Below are 22,895 nucleotides of genomic sequence, written 5' to 3'. Positions count from 1 at the left end.
ATGAATCCATGCAGCCACACCTATGTGATTTTTCACAAAGGCAGCATAAATATATGATTCTAAATTGAAGAGGCTACCCACAAAGGGAGAAAATCTTTGCCAGCTATACATCAGACAAGGGACTGATATCCAGAATACACAGGAAGCTCAAACTCCCAAAAAATCAGTAACACAATGCAGAAATAGGTAAATGACTGAACAGAGCCTTTTCAAAAGAAGAAGTCTAAATGGCCAAAAAACACATGAAAAAATGCTCACCATCTCTGGCCATAAAGGAAATGCAAGTCAAAACCACACTAAGACTCCACCTCACCCTTTAGAATAGCCATCATCAAAAATACCACCAACAACATGTGTTGGCGAGGATGTGGGAAAAAAGGAACCCTCGTACACTGCTGGTGGGAATGTAAGCTGGTAAAACCATTCTGGAAAAAAATTTGGAAGCTTCTTAAAAATCTAAAATCTGCCATATGATCCAGCAATCCCACTCCTGAGGATATACCCTAAGGAATGTGACACAGGTTACTCCAGAGGCACCTGCACACCCATGTTTATTGCAGCACTATTCACAATAGCCAAATTATGGAAACAACCAAGATGCCCCACTACTGACGAATGAATCAAGAACATGTGATATTTATACACAATGAAATTTTACTCAGCCATGAAGAAGAATGAAATCTTATCATTTGCAAGTAAATGGATAGAACTGGAGAACATCATTCTGAGTGAGGTTAGCCAGACACAGAAGACCAAAAATCGTATGTTCTCCCTCATATGCAGTCCTTAGATCTAGGACAAATACACCAATGTTGTTGAACTTGGGTTATGTGATAAGGGGAGAGCACATACGGGAGATATGGGGATAGATAGAAAACCCAAAACATGAAAGCATTTGATGTCCCCACTCCAGAGGAACTAATACAGAAACCTTAAAGTGACAGAGGTCAACATGAGAAGGGGTTCAGGAACTGTGTAAAGATCAGTTAGAGATGAATCAACCAGGGTTGTAACACATTTGTACTTGAAATCAGTGCTAGGAATCTCTCTGTATAGCTGTCCTTATCTCAACAAGCAAAAAAACTATGTTTTTCTTATTATTGCTTATTTCTACTCTTCAACAGAACTGGAGAAAAGCGCAGAACAGGTTCTGCCTGGAAGAGAGGGGGTGGGGAAGAGAGGGTGGGGGAGGGGGAGAAGGGGGAAGAAATGACCCAAACAATGTACGCACATGTGAATAAATGAATAATAAAAATTTTTTTTAAAAAACCACATTAACATTCCACCTCACTCCTGTTAGAATAGCTACCATCAAGAACACAAACAACAGCAAAGGTAGGTAAGGGTACAGGAAAAAGGAATCCTCATATACTGCTTGTGGGAATGTAAGGTAGTACAACCACTATGGAAAACAGTATTGAGGCTCCTTAAAAAACTAAAAATAGACCTGTTATATGATCCAGCAATATCACTCCTAGGGATATACCCATAGAACATAAGTCACCCTACAACAATGACACCTGCATTTTTATTGCGGCATTACTCACAATAGTTAAGCTATGGATTCGGTCAAGATGCCCCACTACTGATGAATGGATTAAGAAAATGTGTTATTCATATACAATGGAATTTTACTCAGCTACAAAAAAGAATGAAATTTTGTCATTTGCAGGTAAGTGGATGGAACTGGAGAACATCATCTTAGGTGAAGTTAGCCAGGCTCAGAACACCAAAAGTCACATGTTCTCTCTCATATGTGGAATATAGACCTAATACAAATGCAGTAATATGAAACACTGGTCACACCAAGGGAGGTCATGCACAGGAAGGACAGTGTAAAAGAAGGAAACTAAGAAGTTGAATATGGTTGATACAATCTCTGTGCAAGATTGAATATAGAAATCTTAAACTGGCTGAAACCACCACAAGAAAGGGACTAGGGTAGAATGAAGAAAACTACAGGAGATAAACCAGTTGGGATTATAACACATATATACATGAAAATATCACAAGGAAAATCCCTGCATAGCTATCTTTATCTCAAATAGGCAAAAACGTCATGTTTTTCTTTTTTCTTCTAGAAAATCAGAAAACAGGAGGGCAGAAGGGTCCTGCAAGGGAGTGGGGCGGGGGTTGGTTTCACCAGTGGGAGGGAGAGGTGGTGGGGAAAGGGGGTAGAAGGGAGAATATAGTGAAAAACTGTGTACACATATATGTAAATGCAAAAATGATAGCTGTTGAAACTGTTCCAGGAATCTGGGGACTGGGGATAAAGAGGGCTAAGGAGGGGATGAATTCAAGTGTGATATATTTGATGTATTCTAAGAACCTTTGTAAATGCCACAGTGCACCCCCATCCAGCACAATAAAGGAAAAGAAAAAAAAAGAAAAAGAAATTTGTAGCCATAACTTGGTCCCTTTCAAAGGTTCAATAAAACCCCTACACAAAGATGAGTAATTAATCTTAAAAGTGCTACACTGTACAAGAGTAACCAATGGGTCTGCAAGGACTGGTTCCTGCTCCAGGACTGCTTATGACATATGATAGAAAAATTATATATGTTGTAAATGTCAGATATGTAGATGGAGCACTTACTGTGTGCCAGTCTCTAGACTGGTATTCTTGGTAAAAAAATGGTATTCTTGGGAGTGTTAGGTCCAGGATGAGACCTGCATTTATTTCCTACACCATCAGATCTTCATGCTAACTAGAACTGATCTTCATGCTAACTAGAACTTCCAAAGCCATAGCCTGTATATCTGAGCAACTTGCTTAGTAGCATTCTGTATTTAACATATTCTGTTATCACCATCTCAAAATTCTTTGTCTTTATAGCAAGAGCTCTTACATTTTTAATTTCTACCTGCCACAGATTATGTAAGTGACCCCAGGGACACACAAACATAGGCTCCACTCCAATCCAAAATTCCTTCTACAATGAACTCAGTGGAGTTTACTTCTCTGAACAGACAAGGAAAGATACAAATCCAGTCTTCATAAAATGAACACAGCACAGGACATTACAAAAAATATAATGATAAGGTGTTATGCATAACGCTTAACAACTCTCCTACCTAAGAATCTCAAACTATGTAGTTTTTGTTGTTGCTCAGTATGCCCAGACCTGTTTGAGTGTTTCTTATGTCCAAGGTAAAATGTAAAACTTTGAAATATGATTCAGGATTATATCCTTAAAATTCATGTAAGTTATTCAGCCGATCTTGGTTATAAGGAATAAAATGTGTTTCTGTCTCTTCACATGAGGTCTCTATGCTGGATTAGCAATTATTCACCTTGGAGTTTACTGTGCCCCTTTTACTGCATCACTTAACTGAAATTCACTACCTACCTACTTTGTGGCAGACCCTATGCTAGGCAATATGAGTAGAGTTGAATAGAGTTGCTGTCCTCATGGAGCTTGCTCTCTGCTCTTTAAGTGAGGGGACAAAAATAAATGAAAACATGAAGAAATGGAATAATTGCAAACTTTAAGAGTATTAAGAAGTAAATAATGTTAATGGGTGAGTAGGAGAGTAGGGTACTATCAGAGATGAGCCTTCTAAGAAGGTGAAATTAGAGATGAGACTTGAGTATCATAAAGAAACCACATCTGAAGAGAAGGGAAGGGGTGTAAAGGAGCAGCACAGACAAATGGCCAAGAGGAGAAGAGTGTGGTGTGTTTGTAGAACAAAAAGGTAACTCCTGTGCCAAATGGTAATCTACTCTAAGGATCCCAAGTATTAGTAATCTCCAATAAGTCGTATGTAGGTAGTTTGGGGTCCTCGACACCATAAAGTAAAAAAGTTATTCTCAGCATCTCACCTAAATTGTTCTGGTATTGCTATCAGAGGACACAAGTCAGTTGTCATCACACACACACATAATTCAGTGTCCTGGAAAACTCATCTTTACGGAAAAATATATACATATATATCCCTTATTATTAGGGTAAAAGACTACAGTCCTAAAGAGCTGTGGATATCTTGTCTTATATGACTTATTTCATCTTCAGTACCAATATTTCTGGCTTGAGCTTAACTGAAGGTAGAGAAGCAACTTTTTTTCGCTTGTACTCAAACCATGTTTTAGGGTTGCTATTCATTGGCTGGAATCCCCACCATGGGCACACCATGCTGGATATCCTGCATTATGCTAATCATGCACCATGAAAGACAAGTAGAAGGATGTTAGAGGGAGCTGTCACAAATAAAGGAGGCACATTTCAGGATGCAAAGATTTGGAGCACCAAGATAAAAGTTTGATAACATCATTGCAGCAAAACAGTGCCAGGAGATCTTAAGGTGTGTTTCACAGAATGCATCCATTGATTTTACTTGGGAAATGGCCGACAGTGGGTATTCCAAGCATTTAAAATTCAGCCTTCCCTCTGTATATATGGACTCATCCTTCTTTTTATTCATTCTCTCTTTCTCTCCCTCCCTTCCTTCCTCCCCCCACAACACTCATCTCACTCATCTCAGTTTCCCTTCTCTGCTTCCCCCATCTCACATCTCTCATAAAATTTATAGTTTGTTCTGTCCTATTTTAAGAGAAGCCTGAAATCAGGGAATGATAGAACCTTCAGGTTTCCAGTTTCTGTCTGTTCTGCACATATTCAGGGGAAACCAAAATTACTGTTGATAAAGATGATAAAGAAGAATTGATCTCAAACTGTGTCGCTCACAATATCTACTTATGTCCTAGAAAATCAGAATATTTTCCCTAGTGCATGGATTATGATTTAAATCTAAGAAAATCTCTCTTAAATTCGCTAGCTGATTTTGTGCCATAATCTTCATCATGTAACTCTGATACAGTCATTAAGTGTGGCAGTGGGAGATACCTAAAAGCACAGTGACCATGCCCTATTGGAGCATAAGGAGCTCTCTCTTCCCAAGGAGCATAATGGACTTAATAACCTGCCATGAGGTTACTCCATTGTACTCAAATATTTGGCATATCCTCCAATTCTGTTGGCTTCAGTGTTGTGAAGGTATGCATTGTTCACATCCTTGGTGAATAAAGAGGATACATGTATATGCACATATGTTTGAGTAACAAATGCTCAGAAAGTCACTGAAAACATTGGCAACATGCACCTCAGTATATGACCTTGCAGTTCACATATTGTCATGTATTTTTTTATGTTATAATATTCAGCACCCAATACAATAGAGCTAAGGTCATAACAACAGAATATTACTTCTGGTCATAGAGTTGAGGCCTGATCCAGTTTGGAAAATAGGAAGGAATAGCTGTTTTCACCAGTATGGAAGTGTAGGAACTCCATCTGGCTGCACATTTCTTGCTCTCTGGAGAGTTATCTTTACCCATCAGCAAATGTTTCATGTGCTGGCATAAATGCACAGCTAAATCAGAGCCCTGAGGAGCCAGCCCTAAAGATGTCAATGAAAAGGAGCAAAAGTGGTCAGTCTTTACTCAAGAGGTCATTATGAAGAAGCCAGTCCATGATTTTCATGTATAAGGTTAATTTGACATATTTGAGCCAATGAGAACTCTTACAATTCCATATTGCCCCTTAAGGGAGGTGGACAAAGGCACCATTCATCTCCTTATTTTCTTTCTGGATCACTATTGAGCCCGGACCACAAGGATGAAACTAGACTCTCCAAACTTGGTGATGAATTTCTCCAGGTCCTATGAAGACATCAAATGAATGGAGGCAACAAAATTATTTGTGACAGCCTATAGGGTGGTCATGAAGTGAAAATCAGACTGTTTACTAAGCTTGTCCCTCTATTAGTAGCTTGTGCTCACTGTCCTGAAACTTCTTGCATAGCCTATTTTATAGGCAATGTCCTCAGGACTGTCTTCATATTCCTTCTGTCTGGATAGCCTAGAAGTTTTTTCTAACACCTTTGCAATCATTTTCCCATATGAGTATTTTAAATAATCAAGATGAGTATAAAGAGTGCTTTAAGCTCTCAGCCACCACCTGCGACAGCATTTATTGCACAGGAGGTACTCATATCAAGCACCAAGAATTCTAGATTCTGAATGTGTATGTCTAACAATATTTTGTGGAATAAGTAAGATGTGATGGTTGAGAATATCTTTCTTTGAAATTGCTTCCACCTTCATCACCCAGGTCCTGGGAAATATGGAGATTTGAAGGTATTACATTCAGCTGATCACACATGGATCAAGACTGAATTGGCAAAGTGGAAGGACATTATTTTCATGAGAATTAGAAGCAGGACAGGATATGTTTCCTTGCCACTACAGTTAATGTATCACTTACCATGTTCTGTTTGAATATTTCATGACATTCTGTTTCAGTGGTCTTTTACTTCATCCCCTATATCAATAGCTGAGGCCATGACTAAAATCAGAAATACCTGAGAAGATACTTTAGAAGATATTAAACATCAGATCCATCACATTGGACATGGTATTTATTTGTGTTGACCAGATGACAGGTTTATCTTATGGAAGTGAAATTCATATTAAAGAAGTATTACAATTTCATTTTAAAATAAGAAATATAGTTGTGTTTAGTACATTCAAAATTCTATGTAGTAAAATAAAGTCAAAACACACACACAAAAACACAAAATTCTATGTAGCCACCACCTCTGTATAATTTTATACCTCTTTTTAACAAAATGTTTTAAATAAATTTTTATTAGAATATATTCATGATATGGGGGGCAGTTCATAGTGACAATTCAGATTACACTTACACTGTGCGTTAGTTACATTACCCCTATCGCCCCTCCCCCGAGCCCCCTCCCCACCTCACTTAAAGCAATTGCAAAAGGTTTTCTAGTTCTGTTTCATATAGGTATATGAAGTCCATCTACCATATACAGTCACCCTAATCTCCTTAGTTCTCCCTCCCCTCCCAATATCAGCCCCCCCACCCCCGGCACACACTGTGCTTATTTTATAGTCTTGGTTTTTATAATTAATATTTGAGTTTTGTACTTCTTTATCCTTAAGGAGCTACTCTCCATTTCCCCCACCCTGGCGCCTTGCAACCACCAAATCTGATTCTTTGGACTGCATAATGTCTATTTTTGAATCTTTATGCAAATGGAATGACAAACAAGTGAATTTTTGTTCTGGCTTCTTTTACTTAACAGACCATTTTCAAGTTTCACCCACATTGTATTTTATATCATTTCTTCACCCCTGTTATGGCTGAAAATGTTCATTTATATTATATATGAATATGTGCTATATACAATAAATGGATGTATGTTATATATTTGTATATATATATATCACAATTTATTTTGCATACATCCATTTATGAACACTAGGACTTTCTCAGTTTTGGATTATTGTGAACAGTACTCCCATAAATGTACATGTACAATTATTTAATTGAGTAACTGTTTTCAATTGCTTAAAGTGAGGCTTAGGATTAGAATGGCTGGGTGATATAACCACTGGTTGTGTGTGTGTATGTGTGTGTGTATTTTTTTCTTTTTTGCATTATTGGGGATTAAGATCACTGCTCTACCAGTTGAGCCATTTCTCCAGTACTCCTTTTCAATTTTTAAGAACTCCAAACTGATTTGCACAACAGTTGTATCATTTCACTCATACCAGCAATGTAGTTGTGATCTAATTTCTTCACATGTTGGATCTGTCGTTGCTTTTCTTCTGATGTCCCTTTCTCTGAAATAGGAGTAATGATGACTTTGCAGCATGGGATAAGAAGTATTCCCTCCTCTGGAATAACTTCAAGGGTTTTTAGAAAGAATGGTATTGATGTTTATTTAAATACTTAAAACACTTAATCCAGGTGGTCCTACAATATTTTTCTTGAGAAATTTTTGATTACTGGTTCAATCTATTTACAGGTCTGCTAACATTTTCTACTTGCTCTTGAGTCAGTTTTTTAATATATGTGCTTCTCAGAATTTGTCATCTCAGCTAAGCTATTTAATTGGTTGATGCACCATTGTTCATAATATTCCCTTATAACCTTATGGCTTTAACTGAAAAAAAGTCCAAACTTTCACTTTTAGTTGTATGACTCTTCTGGGTTATTTTTTAATGGCTATACATAAAAGTTTGTCAATATGTTGCTCATTTCAAAGAACCAATTTGATTTCTGTGATTTCTCAATTATTTTTATATTCTTTATTCCATTTGGACCTACTATGATTTTTATTATTTCCTTCCTCCTACCATCATTGAGTGTAGATCTCTCTTCTTTATCTAGTTCCTTACCCTGCTGGAATAGGTTATTTAAATATCTTCGGTATATTGATGGAGATATTGACAGTTACAAATTTCAGTCTGAACACTACATTGGTGTAGTCCATAAATTAAATTACACTTTTTTAAATAATATCTAATATTTTCAAATTTCCCCCTTATTTTTTTTCTCTGTCTCATCAGTTGTTTATGAGTGTAGTGTTTCCTTTTCACTTATTGGTGAATTTTCCAGTTGTTGATATCCATCTCCTTCAGTTGTGATCAGAAAGATACTTTGTAAGAGTAAATAAACCCTTTTGAAATTTTGTAAGATTTGTTTTGTGGCCTAACATATATAATGGACTATCTTGACAAATATGCCATGTTCATTTGAGAAGAATGTGCATTTTTTTGTTGGTTAGAGTAATCCATATGTTTCTGTTACAAGCTATTGTTGTAGAGATGTCTGTTTCTCCTGTCAGTTCTACACATTTTTGCTTCATAGATTTCATGACCTGTTGTTTAATACGTATATTATATAGTTCTTAAATCTTCTTGATCAATGTATTGTTTCAGATATTTTAAGATACTGATACTATTATAATTGGACACATAATATTTCGTATTGTTATATGAAGTCCTTATTTGACTTTTGTAGCATTTTAATATAAAATTTATTTATTCTGATATTAGATAGCCACCCCAGAAGTCCTTTAATAGTCAGATGTTTCTTAAGCATGCTTTATAATTGAATTCCCAACAACTTAGGTTTCACAGTGTTTTGTGAATTATTGCTTCAAAATATTTCTTCCCACTATTTTGTTCTTAATATTTCCCACATCTCTCTGTGTGTGCCAATACCTGACACAATCTCTTGTCAGGTGAAGGCTCTTATTATCTGACTGATCAATAGTTGTATAATTCTGGCCAGCATCACCGGAGAACACAGCCTCATGGCCATCTCACTTCCACACTCACACTTTGGGTCCACACATGGGAGGCCTTTCCTCCAAAGGTCATTTTTTTTAAATTCCTTCCATTAATGCAAAGCCATCTCACCCATAGATCAAACCCATCTCCTCCTGCCCATCAAGGCAAAGTCAGTGGAGGAAGGATAGTCACTTGGTTCATAGAAGACATGGAAAAATTCCAGATCCAAATGGGCACACCATGTTGGATGGCCTCCATTAAGCTACTCATTCTACCATGGGTTACAAAAAAAAAGATGAATGCTAGGGTGAGTTCTTGCAACTAAGAGAGAGAATGGAACATTTCAGCATGAAAATATTCAGGACACTAGTTAAGGCTGTATAATAAAGGAATACCAAGGGGACTTTGACGTATGTTTTAGAGAAGAATTCACTGATTTTTAAGTGAGCAAGACACAAGGGTGGAATGTCCAAATCTTCTGACTATATAGAGATTCCTCAGTTGAGCCTCAATCAATCTGATATTCAGAGACCAGGAAAAGCTATAGATCAGCATTACAAGCCAAGGATGTTCTGAGCCAGTCCATCCATCCATCCATCCCTCTCTTCTTGCATTGACTCTTTTTCATCTCTCATAACTGTTTTCAGTCTCTACTTTAAACAAGACACTTCTGTATTTCCAGGTTATAACTGCCTCTTCCACCCTTCTTTAGAGCAAATTGAAAGACTATGGATAAGAAGAATTGGTCTCAAAACTTGTCTTTCAGGGAACTTATCTTCCAGTGGATTGTATTGTGCTATCAGCACAATACAATCCTATCAGCAGCCTATTCTTTTTTTTTTTTTTTTTTTGGTGGAACTGGAGTTTGAACTCAGGACTTTTCATTTGCAAAGCAGGCATTTTAACATTTTTTTTTTCTGATTCATCTCTAACTGATCCTTTTTTTTTCTTTTATCATTCATATGTGCATACAAGGCTTGGTTCATTTCTCCCCCCTGCCCCCACCCCCTCCCTTACCACCCACTCCGCCCCCTCCCTCTCCCCCCACCCCCTCAATACCCAGAAGAAACTATTTTGCCCTTATTTCTAATTTTGTTGTAGAGAGAGTATAAGCAATAACAGGAAGGGACAAGGGTTTTTGCTGGTTGAGATAAGGATAGCTATACAGGGCATTGACTCACATTGATTTCCTGTGCGTGGGTGTTACCTTATAGGTTAATTCTTTTCGATCTAACCTTTTCTCTAGTACCTGTTCCCCTTTTCCTATTGGCCTCAGTTGCTTTTAAGGTATCTGCCACACCTCCAGTCCCTTTTACTCTGATTATTTTGGAGATGGGTTCTCACTAACTATTTGCCTGGGCCTCCCAATCTCAGCCTCCCAAAGCTAGGATTACTGGCATAAACCACCGGATCCCACCAAGCAGCTCCCATTCTTATGCTAGCACTAGGGCCCAGCTAGACATTAGAGCCATGATGAGCCCCAATGATAAGTCATGGAAAAAGAGAAGCAGTCCTGGGCATTCCTTACCTAAGAAGTTAATCTGAGGAAGCCAGCCCATTTCTGGCCAATTTCACATCATTGGACCTTAGAGAACTCTTACAATTCCATATCACCCCCTTAAAGGAGATGGGATATCTCCTTAAGCATATCCCCAGTCAGAAACTTGCTTACTTACCAGAAGAACAAACCCAGAGTGCCTAAACTTGGTGAGGAAGTTCTTTGGATCCTAGAAAGGAGAACAAAAGAAAGGAAGAACCACCATTCTTTGTGAAAGTTAGGCAGCCATGAAATGAAAGTAGACCATTTACTAAACACTGGTAGAGCCTTGTACTGACTAACAAAAACTTCCTTCATAGTCTTTTGGACATTATGCTCATCTGTACTGTGCTCATACTTATTTGACAGGATGGACTAGAAGTCTCCAGATGCATTTTCCCACATAAGTACATTAAGTATTTATGACTACATTAAGTAATACATTAAGTAATCATGAATGAGTATGAAAAGGGCTTTAGGTTATCAGCCACCACAACAACCTTTATAATACAAGCGGTGTTATACAAGTTAGAGATCCTGAAAGTCTATGTCCAACAATATTTTGTGAAATTGCGTAGGTGGGATTGATGGGAGTATCTATCTTCATTAAAACCCTACCCTACTATTAGGGTTATCCTCATTGCCCATTCTAGGCCCTGGGAGGTATACAGATTTGCATACTTTTAAGGCTTGAAAGAAGGTGCTAATGGGTAGCAGAGAACAGGTTGGAGTCCTCATTGTCCAGGTTTTAGTCAGCTTTCTGAGACTTGCAAAATTTGGAAGAATATTACTGTCATAAAATTTCATATTAGCATGTAAGCCCTTCTTCCCTTCTTTGAAAATTTTTGATATTGAGTCTTTTTATTCTAATATTAGATTGCCATACCAGCTATGTTGCCATACTCAAATGATTCTTAAGGAAGCTTGTGATCCAAGGCACTAATATTATACTTATCTTTCCCACTTTTTTATTAAATATTTCTTCAAACCTTTCTTCTCATTATTCTTTCTTAACAATTCCTACATCTCTCTTGGTGTCAATGATGGTATAACCATCATATCAGATGAGACATGCAATAACTTCACCTAGTTTTATTTATGTAATTGAATATTTTCCTAGTCTACTCTAGCAGATTTGCCCAGAGAACCCAGTCTCATGTCCCTCTCACATCCCCCTCTACACATTGGACCTGTTTTACCCACACGGAGGGCCTTCCACCTAGTTCCACTTCTAAAAACATTTTCCGTCAGTTCAAAGTCATCTTGCCCATAGATCACTCCATATCTCCTCCTGCTCATGCAATCCAATGTTATGTAACCAGACATTTGGTTACTAGAAGTCCCGGAACAAGCCCTCTCTCCCATAAACTGAAAGGTAGTAGGAAATTCACCTACATCACCTGAGATTTCAGGCCACCCCTGTATAGAAAGGAAGATGACTACACGTCTGCTGGATGTTAAACATGCTAATTCCTGAACATATGGCAACTCAATGCTTATAAGCAATAGGTATCCAATCAATCTTAGATCTTCCCCCTTTAAATCTTCAATAGCAGTGCTTCTGAGTCCAGACTATGCTCTCAAACAATAACCGGAATAGCTGTACATAGCTTGGTTCACTAGAGATGAATGAAATCAGAAGGTTGTGGGCAAAAAAGAGCCAGAAATTTATAGTCTGGGAACACATTACATCACAGCTACATTTCTTGCTGTCAATGCACACAGTATTGCCATTGGTACACCCTTCTCTCACAGTCCTTTCATTCATTGTGGACAGTACATCTCCTATACAATTCCTGCATGTTCTGGGCACTCACTGCACTTTTATTCTACATAAATTCTACTTTTATTCTACTTTTATTCACACAAAATACAAATGAGAATATCAACACTGATGTAAGGGTTAATCCCATTTCTGAACAAAAGTAGGCAAGAGAGGAGTCCTCAATGGCAGAGTCAGAAAAAGCTTACTATTGGAATTACACTACCTTGAACACATGTAAACTAGGACCTCCCTTCTGTCAGCCTACTTCACTCTCAGAATCACTATGGCTCATGGCAATTACCACCTATGAACCAAATTATATCCTCTGCATAAAATCCTAACACAATAATTAAGGATGTACTTACTTGTGGCATTGATTTAACAGGTTTGTCAACTAAGCCTCCAATATAAACAGTGTTGGGAAGCAAAGGCCTAGCAAATTCAAAGGCAAAGTCACTGTTAACAAATCACAACTCTGCTTTCTGTAGATGATGGGATAAAACTGGCCCAGGCCCTTCTGCAAGATGTTCCTTGATGGTGTTGTCAAACAGACAGTATTTTCCTTTGCTTCATGGAGAAATCCAAGGGCATCAGAACATCCCTCACTCTGCCCCACAAGCCCATTTCATCACTTAGAACAGACAGGTACACTGGAACATAAGATAAGGGACTTGGTATCCCAAAGTCACAACAGATAAACATCAAAGGTAGTAAGAACACAAGTGGTTTCCCATGCTTCCCAGCAATCAGAACAGGGATCTGATACATAAAAAAATACCAGGTTAAAGTTCTCTTTCCTTCTGGTATCTGTGATGTCCTTTTGGCTTAGCAGATCACTGCATAAAGTCCCAAGATGTTCATATAGCTTTAAGTAGTTGTGAAATTCATCCCTAAAAATAAAGAAAGTCAATAATAAATATTTAAGTGTGAATTTCACATTACTTTGGAGAAATTTAGGTTCAAAGAAAATATTCTAGGTAAGTACAGTAAAGTCAGAATCCATCTATGTATTTTGCCACTTTCCAACAAAGAACTTTAGTTCTTGTCATTATGGCCCAGTAATTTCTATTCCCTAGATTTTTCCCATTTCTTCTACTGCCATCTATCCCACTAAACTAAATCCCAACCATCATCAATGCAAATTCATTTTCTTTTGCTCTGGGACCCATCACTACAGCAGACCTCATAGTTCTATTTGTCTTTGAACAATGATGTGATGTTCTGTTTAAAACTCATTATATAGGAACTTTTTATGTTATTATACAGTTTTCCCTGCTTATTTGTGTATCCAAATTAATGTTATCTTCCATAATTATTGATGACATTTCTTAAATCCTATACCTAGGATTTAATCAATTACCTCACACATGATGGTAATATTAGAATCCAAAATTTCAATTGAAGAAAAATTTCAATTTTTCTTCATCAGAACTGAAGTACATGAAAAACAAGTCAATGTAGATAAAAACTAAAAGTCACACTTGAAACTTCTTATTAGACTTTTATACCCCATCCTGGCTCTAGTGTCCACAGAAAATAATGTTAATATTTTAGCCAGAGATAATTAAGAGTCCTGTTTATAATACTATTTCAGGGACCATTCTCCTCCAATGATTTCCTCTCATTGCCTGTAGAGAAAATAATCATGTTTACAGAGTTAATGGGAAGCAGAAGAGGAAGTTCCTTGACATAAGTAACAGGCACTGGTGCTCTGGAAACCATAGGCCAAATGTCAAATCAATAGCTCATCAATCTGTTACTTCTGCACCATTGCATCTTGTCACAGTATGTAAGGAAAAGCCACAGGATGACAGGATGACTTCAAATCACAATGGGAATCTCATGGTTAGATGTCATTTATACTGAGATGTTCACACCTGGTCCTCATTGTGGCTGCGTAGAGGTGGCAGGAATTTTTAAGAAGTTAGAGCACAATAGAAGGTCATTGGGGATCCTGCTCCCAGAACTGATTAACTTAGTTTCCAAGAACCTGGGTTAGTTCTTATGGGGTAGTTATTTTTTAAAGTGCATTATAGACGCTCCTTGTTCTGGCATCCTGTCTCACTCCTTGGTCTCTTGTTTCCACAAGTGTTCCCCCTGTTGTGTAGCTACTTGCCATTTAATCTCTGGCAGAGTCCAACTGATGCTGGTGTGTTTCCCTTGAAACTACAAAACTACAGTTCAGTAACAATCATTTATTTTGTGAAAGAAGTAGAAAGTAGACTAATTCAGTGGAAGACTCTTAAATTATACTTTCATTTTTATAATGATACAAAAATGAAATATTGCATGTATCCAATAATGCAATATTAATTCCTCAAAAGTAGAAATTTAATTCATTTAAATAAATAAATAAAATAATAAAATCTTGGGAAGTCATTGTTCTCATTAACTCAAATTGTTTTTAATATACATATTGACTGATCTTCAAAAATGAGGCTGGGACAGAAAGTGCTGAGTTCTAGCCTCAAAACTGTGAAAGAAAGAAGAATGAATGAAAGAAAGAAGAGGGAGAGAGGAAGGAAGGAAGGAAGGAAGGAAGGAAGGAAGGAAGGAAGGAAGGAAGGAAAGAAGGGAGACGGGGAGAAAGAAAGAGAGGAAGAAAGGAAGGAAGGAAAGAAGAAAAGGGAAGAGAAAGGGATGGGAAGGGAAGAGAAAGAAAGTGAAGGAATGGAAAAAGGAAAGGAAGGGAAAACAGCTCAAAACTGGGGATGAAGAGACTTCTACTTTGTAAATATACAACTAGCAACATGAGATAGCACAAACTCAATGCCTCATGAGTGCCTTACCTCAGACCTATGGAGAACGGAATGTAGTCTTCCGCATTAGTTAAGGAAAAACTCTCTTTGAAATAAAAACATCCACTCTGAGTAGTGCTTTCCCAGGTAAGTAGAATTTTCAAGGGTAGAGAAGAGGGTAAAAGGACTATAGTTAATTAAGAGAGACATGGATTTCTGTTAATTCTCTTTTAGGTAGAAGATGATGGAGATTCTATGCATTCCAAGTGAGGGCAAAATGACACAGGCTCATCTGTTATTGTTTCATCTCAGGTTATTTAAGTTTCTTAACAGTTGAAAAGGGGAAGGTTCATAGTAGAAAAACTCAACCTCCTAGATTTTCCTCAACTTACAAATTTACGTAAGTAAAAGGAGAGAAAACAAGTGGGGAAAAGTGGTTCTTATTTCTCTACACTGAGAAAATGAACTACTTATGTTTCTATACTGGCTTGTTTCTGGTGGAAATTACATACAAAGATTGTAAATGAAAGGTTGAGAGAAAGGAGAAAACCTGTCTTTCTATAGAATTATGTTTATGATTGTAGTGGAAAATGATAAAGTTGACTGGATAACTGGGAGTGAAATACTGACCTACTCTATACACCCTACCTGTCCTCTACCCCTAAAACCAATCATTTATCCCACCATCCATCCATCTGCAGTCCATCCACTCAAACATCATCAATTGCCCCATTCATCTAACTGCACACTCATTTATGTTTCTAAAACTTTCTCAAAGGATCATGCATCCATTTATTCATTTGTATAACTAAAATAGTGACTCACTGGTTCAAAGGATAAGAACAAATTACCTTTTGTGCGAGGCTACTTGTACCAAGAAATCAAAAAACTTCCCAAATACTTTCTGATGATCTTCAGGTGGAAGCAAATTGATAACCTGATATGGGTTTTCTTCCTCTTTGAGACTTAAGAAATATCACTTGGTTGTAAAGGTAAACATACCACACTGCATAGATTTAATATTAGCACAATCATAACAAAGTTGTTTTGTTCCATTAATTATGCCCCTCTAGGAAATTTCGTTTTTTAAAATTTTGCTCTTTGTTTTTGGTTTTCCTTTTTTATTCATTGGGTTGTTGAATTGATAGTACTTATTGTGTCTTTACAATGATTTGGGGACATTTCTCCAATTTAAATTTATGGAAAATTTCACTTTCAACTTTAAACTAATAGCCTTTACTTTTGCTTCACAGGTGGAAAAGAGAGAGTGATAAAGTGTGAGACAATTAGTCAGCTTTACACCAGAGTGATAATAATAGTCTGGTTGCATCCATAACTCCTGCTCTTTCTCCTCTAGAAAAGTTAATATTTATTACTTAAAGTGATATATGCATTTTTTATTTGTGTGGTTTTGAGACATGCTTTTACTATATAGGCCAGGCTGTCTTGAACTCAGGATCCTCCTTCCTCAGGCCTGCATTACTAGAATTACAAGCTTGTTCCATGTTTCAAAGCACAAATAAATTCCTTTTTCCTTTAATGTTGTGCTGGATCGGGGTACACTGTGGCATTGACAAAGAGTCTTATATCAAATATATCATACTTGAATTCACCCCCTCCACTGCTCTCTTTTATTCCCTCCTCTCCTGATTCCTAGAATAGTTTCACAGGTATCATTTTTGCATTTACATACATATGTACATATTTTTTGCAGCATATTATTTTTTATTCACTCAAAAATTCAATTGAAAAGCTAAGTAATAAATAATAGTCCCCTGAAACCCTACTATTCAATCTGACCTTTCACCCATTACTCTTCTATATTGAAAAACCCAACTCCATATTTAAGTTTGTCTACTGACAATTGTCATGATCCACTTTCATTTCAATTTCTGTGCCTTATTGGAAAACTGAGAAAAAGGGCACAATGTATCCTCCTTGCTATTGATGAGAATCTCAAATCAAGCAAGGCAGGCCAAAATAGGTAGAATTTGATGTTATTCCTACCTAGGCATTTCAATAATTTGTATTTATAGAGACAATGTGGGATTGGAAACCTGTTCTCAGTGTTATGGGTACATATGCTTCATCTAGACATTTTCTGTATATCATATATTGAAGCATGTTTTCCATTCCATTTAGAATTATGGATAGCTCTGCCTTCATGTAAAGATCCTTACCCTAGGGCCATTGATTTTGTGTCTCAGTTATACAGTTTTCCACTGTAAAGAGCACTCAGGCTTGAGGCTTATACCCAGTGAGCATAGCTTCCACTGAATGGTGTATGATGCTCACATTCAACTCCTATAATCAGTTGTAACATGAGGATAATGGAAGTGAATTTTCACCACTTGTTGACTGTATGGCTACAAATGAGATTAGCTAAGTTATATAGCAAACAATCATAACAAAATGAAGCATAGTCAAAGGTTCATTCTAACCCCAATGAAGACTTAGGGATTTCAAAAGTCACCATGAAGGAGGCCCCTCACATTGATAATGCAGTTTGGGACTCTTTAGAGTGAGAAACTTATAAATATGACCAGGTTAGAAAAATACCCAACACATCAAAGTACATCTGATAAAAACAAAAAGAGAGAATTCTTTTTAGATCAGATAGAGTACCACAACAAAAACAAATGAAAAACTGACAATTTAATTCTTTTGCTATTTCACATTCATTTTTCCATAAAAATACAAAGGCACTGATTGGGTTTTGTGCCTCTGTATCACAGGTTCTAAATTAACTTTAACATCAGACAAGGTGTACCAATGTAAATCTTAATCTATACTGGGGCAAAAGTTACAGATATATCAGAATATTTCACTAAACTTCAATAACATACCCCCTCTACCATTAAGAAGATACCAATAGAAAACAAAGATGAATGCTCCATCTCAACCATTGTGACTAAATACCCCAGGGTCTCAAAACCCGTATGTGGTATGGCCACTGTTATCTAACAAGGAATAAACCAAACTAATATTAAATTATTAGCATTTATAATCAACATGACAAGAAAGGATTCATGGATCTGCCTCAACATACTAAATTATTAACACTGCCCAAAATTGATTAAAACAGCCTTCAAGAACTAAATCCTCTCATAAAAGATCTAGTTAGACACGGGTTGATTATCCCCAACCTCTCTCCACTGATAAGTCCAATTTTAACAATCATGAAACCAGGAAAGAAGAAAACATGCTTCATGGTTTTTTACTACAGGCTCGATGCCATTCTCATTCATATTTACTAGATCAAAATAAAGTCTATTGGAATGGTATACTATATCTAAACACTGTTGAACATATTATAATGATAGATTTGACTACTATGCTGTGTTTATTGTATATTTCAGCACTTAATTTTGGTCTTTGAAAGTTATTTAAGTCATCAATAACTAGGTAACCATGGTGTGCTTGAACTGCCCCACGCACAACATACACATAGTAAAGCTCACAAAAAGGCATGTACTACAGCCCCCTTGCACAGCAGAAGGAATGGCACTCAGTTAAATGAAATTTCAGGGAAGAATTGCTTGGTTAATTTAAGTATTCTCCATCACTATTAACATCCACACCAAGAATGCCAGCCAGAATAGTTGCCTCAATACTTTACCTTCAACCTTGGATGGAAATTGCAGAGAAACAGAGAGAGAGGAGTTAATGTCCTAAGGAATCCAGAAAAAATATTATTTGAAATTCCACCAAATGTCACTGAGTCCAGATAAATTTCATGGTATTTGAAAAAGACTCACTCCCTCACCTTCATCTCCAAACCCTGAGAGGCAGACTCCCTTCCAGATCACTAGCTAGGAACACAGACTCCCTGCCTAGACAGAAAAATTTTTATCTGGGAGGAACAAGACACCAGAATATTGCATCCTATACCTAACCTATAACACGCTGAAGCTGAGTTCTGGTCAAATATTTTGCAGACCTGAAGCTCCCTTTTCTTATCTCCAATGGTTAGGCAAGCATCCTACATTGGGCCAGCACTGATGTGAAACCTGGGTGCCACCTACTCATGCCCATATTCTGTGGGAGATATCACATTGTGAGAGGTAAGCTAAGAATGTCAATTACTACTGTCCACTACTCAACTTAGTACTCAGGCAACGAAACAGAAATATGACTCAAACATAAACATCCCATTGTCTCTACCCACACTTATAGCGCCATACACAGAGACTTTTGACATACAGACAGGCCACAAAACAGACTGGCAGACCTACCTGTGGGAGAAAAAACACACCTCTGGAAACTTAACCCCACTGTGGGGACTTGATAGGAAAATACTTCCCTAGCATGACTGGCCAGCATCAGAGAAGACAACCTTTCATTCTCCATAGCTCAGAGAGCTGTGGTAAGGCTCAATGTTGAGAGAGGGCCTCTTGATAGAAACTGAGGTACACAGGGTGTCTTAAAAACAAGAAGAAAGCACAGCTCAGGGTTTCCTGAGATACCTGGCTACACTACAGTGTGTTAGAGAGAACTGCCAGGGGAGGATCATGCAGAGGGAGAGGCTTTGTCTTAGGGAGAACTGAGAAGTTAAAGGGATTTCAGCAGTACCCGCCCCACACACACACACATACCCCATACAACATAGAGTATGAACTGTTTCATTACCTGAGGAAAATTTCAAAAACAAACTACTGAACCCCCACAGGGAAAGAGCTCAGTGATAGCTTCTACCCACAAACTGCCTGCAGGCAAGTAAGTTTTGAGGCTGAGCAACCCTGGGGATTTAAAGGGTCACAGCTGAGAGATCTATGGGACTCTCAGTGTCTGCATGGAAGACTGTTACCAGAGATGGACATAGAGAGGGGAAGGTTTTGACTAGGGTAAGCTGAGGGCTCCTGACAGGAGCCTGAGAACCAGCAAAAGCCTCAGAGCATAAAATACCCCAAAAATTCCACCAAAAATCTCCTAGAGTTGATAAACGCTATTGGGAACATAGCATAAAAAATTAGTAGCTCATCTACATAACAACATGAGGAGGCTAGGAAAGAAATCAGGAAAACAATCTCATTAACAATACCTTCAAAAATGCCTAGGTATAAACTTAACGAAGGAGGTGAAAGACCTCTACAATAAAAATTATAAAGCCTTGAAGAAAAAAATTGAAGAAGACACTAGAAGATGGAAAGAACTCTCATGCTAATGGATGGGCAGAATTAAATGAAAATGGCTATTCTACCAAAAGCAATCCAGAGATTGAATGCGATGGTATTCAAAATTCCAATGCCATTCTTTGCAAAAGTAGAAAAATCAATTCTGAAATTCATATGGAAGAATAAAAAATCCTGAATATCAAAAGTAATCCTGAGTAAAAAGAGTAAGCTGGAGGTATCACAATACCAGACTTCAAATTATAATACGGAGCCAACATAAAGGACCCACTAGACACTGAGAGGGAAGTGTGAGATGGGGAGTGAACTTGTACAATGCAAAATGTACGCTTATAAGTAATTATCAAATCTCTTATAATTAATGTACAATAAATCAAAAATAAGATGAAATATTTAAAAATTCTGTAATAGTTTTATGTGTTCACATGGAAAGGGCATAATACAAAGTTATTTAATCAAATATTAAAATAGGTATTTATATGAGACTACTTCATATTGTGGTCCACATCTATAGTGAATTCCTTTAAGTAAACAAGATTACCCTCAATGATTCTTTGGGCTTATTCAATAATTGCAAATGCCTGAATCTGAGATATCCAGAGAAAATGACATGCTACTTAGAGATGACAACACCTGCTCCTGCTTGAGACTTTCCTGATAGCCTGCATGCTATATATGTTTTGAACAATCTACCACCCACAATTATATAAGCCAAATCTTAGAAATTCACATTGTTGTGTATGTGTCTCTCTGTATGTCTCCTGTTGTTTCTACTTGTTTGAAGAATTATCACTTAGGTCTGAGTTACTGTAATTGGTTCTGAATTGTGACTAATTGTATTTTAATCCACTAATAACTCTTTCCAGTACTAAACAGCACATTCTTACAATGGTATTATGTGTTAATAAAGATGTCAAAATATTACCATCGAGTACTGCTAAACAAATGTTTATTAAGGAAATATTCAGGGATACTTTTATCAAATGAATAAAAATGATGTCATAGCTGGCTGCTCTTAACGTGATTGAAAAATTTGAGGAAACAGGAATGAGAAAAGGGTTTCATATTCCCAGATTCAGCTCCACAAAAATGACCTGGAAACTTCTACATGTGCTCTGAAGAAAATTCTGCTATAGCTACAGGCCTGATGTTTCTAAAAAGAAATATCAGTCTTCTCAGAAGACTGAATAAATTGCAAGAGAATCGAGCTCCTGATTTTGCAAGGTATTTTCTGCTCTACTAGGGGCATGGGTTGGGAAAGAGTGGGATCCTGAAGGTCTGTCAACAGGATTGTGATAGACATTGTGTAATCCATACAAGAGATAACTACTACAAAATTAAACATGAATTATTCATATAAACAACATGGATCATACGTAATAATGTTAATTAAAACCCTTATAAATGAGTACTTAAATTACGTACCTTATGATATCAAATCTAGATGGTGTGCACTGACAAACAGTGACTAAGAGATAGTATGAGTGGTTGGCTAGCAATGGTTATTAGAAGGTCAAGTGATTGCAAAGACATGCGGAGGGGGAACTTCTAGCTGGACAAATACATTCACATCTTAACTATGTTGGTAAAGATATATGTATATACATTTGTCCACACATATGAAAATAGGTATTTTAATTTTGTTAGATTATGATATGTTAATATGACCTCAACTAACTCTTTTTTAATGAAAAAAGGAAGCTTCAATTTGTGACCAAGAGGAAGTAATATCTGATCCTACATTAACCACTAAAAAAATAGAACTGTCACTGAAAAAATGATCCTCATGGGCTGAAACTAATTTTCAGAATATACTTCATGTAGATATTCAAGTCTGTGAGGTTTTCTCCATGAATACAGGAGATTCTATTCAGATTCAGGCAACACAAGGCAACTGGAATTCACAAAACAGAACACCAAGAAGGAATGAATCATATGGGAGAATATCAGGAATTTGAGCCTTCCTGAAAGCCAATCAATCTAAAAGCACCAGCACTTTCTTCATGCCAAAAAGGTCCTACAAAAATGGTCATGAAGGAGTCCTGCAGGTCCTTTCTTCAAGCTCTTCTTAATTTTTGATTCAGCTCTTAAGGTTTCATAGACACCTAAAGTTAAGTTTTTCAATTGACGTGAAACATGGCATTCTGATAATCTGTGTGAGTCCTATGAATACTTCCCTTTGGGGATTCTGATATTCAGAAGAAAAGTGATTTATTCAGTTCCCTAAACTACAACAATACAACATGAACTTCACCTTTGAGAGCAGGTAAAGATTCTTCTGTACATGTCAGTTCCCTGTGCAAAAGTGAATACCACTGATAGAGAATAAAACCCCAGGATTCCAATAAGAATCCTGAACTGCAGGTTAGGCACTTCCCTATGTCAGCTGTTGATCTGGTCTCCAACCTACTCACCAAAACAAGGAAAAACTGTCCTGCTGGCAGTAATAAAAATTACCAAGTCCTACACATAATCTTGGCTAGAGTGTGTGTAGCCAACCCATGAGGATAGCATTTGCTTCTGGGCCAGTCCTCCCAAAACAAGGTGGACATGTCTCTTGGCAAATATAACCTAGAAAACAATGAGGGAAGGTAATTGGTCTTATAGAAAGGAAAAGAGC

The 22,895-nt window shown here is 37.2% G+C and overlaps 1 pseudogene; it reads right to left on the bottom strand.

Annotated features, from left to right (window-relative positions):
• Positions 1-4,035: 4,035 nt before the first annotated feature.
• Positions 4,036-16,648, bottom strand: LOC109675038 (UDP-glucuronosyltransferase 3A2-like; annotated as a pseudogene).
• Positions 16,649-22,895: the final 6,247 nt, after the last annotated feature.

This window comes from Castor canadensis, chromosome 6 (genome assembly GCF_047511655.1).
Source record: "Castor canadensis chromosome 6, mCasCan1.hap1v2, whole genome shotgun sequence".
Taxonomy (NCBI): domain Eukaryota; kingdom Metazoa; phylum Chordata; class Mammalia; order Rodentia; family Castoridae; genus Castor; species Castor canadensis.
Note: the sequence above shows the minus strand (reverse complement) of the source record. Positions and strands in the feature narration are given on the sequence as shown.